Source organism: Dasypus novemcinctus, chromosome 1 (genome assembly GCF_030445035.2).
Source record: "Dasypus novemcinctus isolate mDasNov1 chromosome 1, mDasNov1.1.hap2, whole genome shotgun sequence".
Lineage (NCBI taxonomy): Eukaryota > Metazoa > Chordata > Mammalia > Cingulata > Dasypodidae > Dasypus > Dasypus novemcinctus.
In genome coordinates, this window is record NC_080673.1 from 28,868,338 (window position 1) to 28,871,209 (window position 2,872).

At 31.5% G+C, this 2,872-nt stretch overlaps 1 long non-coding RNA gene across 1 annotated transcript; it reads left to right on the forward strand.

Moving 5' to 3' along the window:
• Positions 1-391: 391 nt before the first annotated feature.
• Positions 392-1,839, forward strand: LOC131280222 (uncharacterized). The gene is made up of 2 exons (XR_009187792.1): positions 392-512; positions 1,611-1,839. It is a non-coding gene; the product is annotated as an uncharacterized lncRNA (long non-coding RNA).
• Positions 1,840-2,872: the final 1,033 nt, after the last annotated feature.

A 2,872-nucleotide genomic window follows, 5' to 3' on the forward strand; every position in this document is an offset into this window, starting at 1 on the left:
AACAGCTCACTCAGACAGGATCTTGCCCCCATTCAGATGTTTTTTGTGAGAGAGATGGTGAGTGCCCACTTAAACTGATGCCATCTTGCCACCTCCTCTCCATATACTCTTTCTGTCTGTACTTTCTGTACAGGTTTTCTGTAAACCTAAAACTACTCTAAAATAACATTTATTATTAAAAAAGGAAATAAAGCACAAAATAAGTTTGTATCTCAGTTGTGACTAGATATATTAAAAATACTCCTCTTTTAATCATCCATGGAATTACACTGTGAAATGTGAGCCAAATTCATGAACAAATATTTGAAAACTCTGTAAAGTAAATATCAAAAGCCAAAGTGGAAAAAGAAAACGAGAATTTGGAGTAGAACCAAATCAGTGGCGAGTCTACACTTTTTCCACAAAGTGGAAATTCAATAGAATTTGAAACACGATTCCTGGTACTGTGGTGCAGACAGAGAGAAAATCAGTGAAAAACTCTCTACTTTATTTCGGCTCACTGGATGGAAAAGGTAATTCCTAAAGTTCAGAAAAAGTGGAAGCCTTCCTTCTATTCTTTTCTTTCTCTGTGTTGTTTCATGATGTAGTGGGTGGCAGCAATAGCAAATGCAGCCAGGAAAAGAACACTAGAAGTCAAATCTTTGAGGGGAGAGAACTTTCTTATTCCTTCTTGTGGCTTAGAGGATAGGACCAAAACTTGATTGTTTCCTTTTTCCATAGAGTGGTTAGTTTCTGGCTAGGGGACAAAAAGGGAAGCTGATGGAATAAGGATGTCTTAGAGACATAACTGGGAGGGAAGAGCTTGAAAAAGTGCCCCAATTAAGTTGTTTTTAAACTCTGGGGCTTAATGCTGAATTTTGCATGTGTGCTTCTAATCCTATTTATCACACCAAAATTTCTGAGAACTGAACTAATCAGTAGAATTCTGCCTCATTCCAGACTGAACGGTATTGGGTGGCACAAATATGGCACAAATCCAAACAGCACTGCAAAGAGTTTGAAAACTGACTCGATATTGAACCCACAGTCTTTAGACAGCTAAAACAAAAATATCAACATTATCCCTAGAACATAAATAAGATGCAGCGTGCAAAGGACCATGGAAATCTCAATCTGCATGGGAGAAGAAAATGAGCAGACACCATAGATAAGATGACACAGAGGTGGAAATTATCTGACAAGGAATTTATGGCAGCTATTGTAGAAATGATTAACACAAACTTGAAGAAAATTTTTAAAATAGAGAGTATATGCAAAAAGTACATAAATCATGACATAGGAAAAACAAAATGAAAATTTTAGAAGTGAAAAACATAAGAAAAATAAAAATATTTAAAAACATAATGGTTGAAAACTTCCTAAGTTTAGCAAAAGACATAAACCTACAGATTAAAGAAGCTGTGCAAATCCAAATAAGATAGACCCAAAGAAATCCATGCTTAGATAATAATAAAATTGCTCAAATCTAACAACAAAGAAAATATGTAGTAATCAGCTAGAGAACCATGACCCATTACTTATAGCCATAGAATGATTTAAATGAATCCATGCAGGTCAAAAGAAATGACCTAATTTTTTTTTTTTTTTTTTTTTTTTTTTTTTTTTTTTAGTTTAGAAAGAAAAGTACTATCAACCCAGAAATCTGTATTCAGGAAAAATATCCTTCAGAAGTGAAAGATAAATAAAGACTTTCTCAGATGGAGGAAAACTAAGAATTTATAACAATCAGACCTGCTTCAAATAATCACTGAAAGAAAATCTTCAGATAGAAGAGAAATCATACCAGAAGATAACTTTTTGGAAGAAATCAGATAAATAAAGAGCAACAAAAATGGCAAATATCTTGGTACATGTAATAGTCCATTACACTCTGTTTATACTGTCAGATAAAGTTTTCAGTGTCTGCAGATGTAATTGATAATACATTATAGCATAAAAGGGAAAGAGTAAAAGGCACCTACAGAGTGATAAGGTTTTGCAGTATAACTGAGGTGGTTAAATATATATTTTGTAATCTCTAAAGTATCCACTTATATATATGTAAGATATATATGGGTATGAATCTATGAATATTTTATATGGATTGTTATGGATATATAATCTGCAGCAACCACTAAATATATATATATACACACACACACACACACAAAGAAATGTAGCCAAAATCATAATAGGTAAATTAAAATGAAATACTATAAAAAAAAAGTAGAAAATAATATACACCTGTTCAAATAATCTAAAGGAAGATAGGGAATGGAATACAGGAATAAAAAAATAGAAAACAAACACTGAAATTATAAACCAAAACCAATATTATATAATATATATTATATAATTATAATATAATTATAATATTACATTAATTATAATATAATTATATGAATAATTACATTAAGTTTAAATGACCTAGATATAGCAATAAAATGTTCATCTTACTGATTAAAAAGTACAACTATGTAATGCCTATAAGACATAAGTTGCCAATATCAGGAGTGGATGAGGGTATGTTACTGCACAACTCACAGTCATTTAAAGACTAATAAAGGAGCATATAAATTTAAAACCTTAGGTGAAATGGACTAATGGACCAATTACTAATTACTCAAAAAAGGACAAGCTATCAAAATTCACCCATTATGATATAGCTTGAATAGATCTCTAACTATTAAATAAATGTAATTTGTAAAAAATCTTCCAAAGAAGAAATTTTCAGGCCCAGAAGTTTTCACCATTAAATTTAGCAATCATTTAAAGAAATAACATAAACATCCACAATCCCCTCCTGAAAATAGAAGAGGGGTGTATACAGGCCATTTTACATTTTGTCATAATCTATACAACTGTGCAGGTGGTGAGTGGAGAACCACACAAA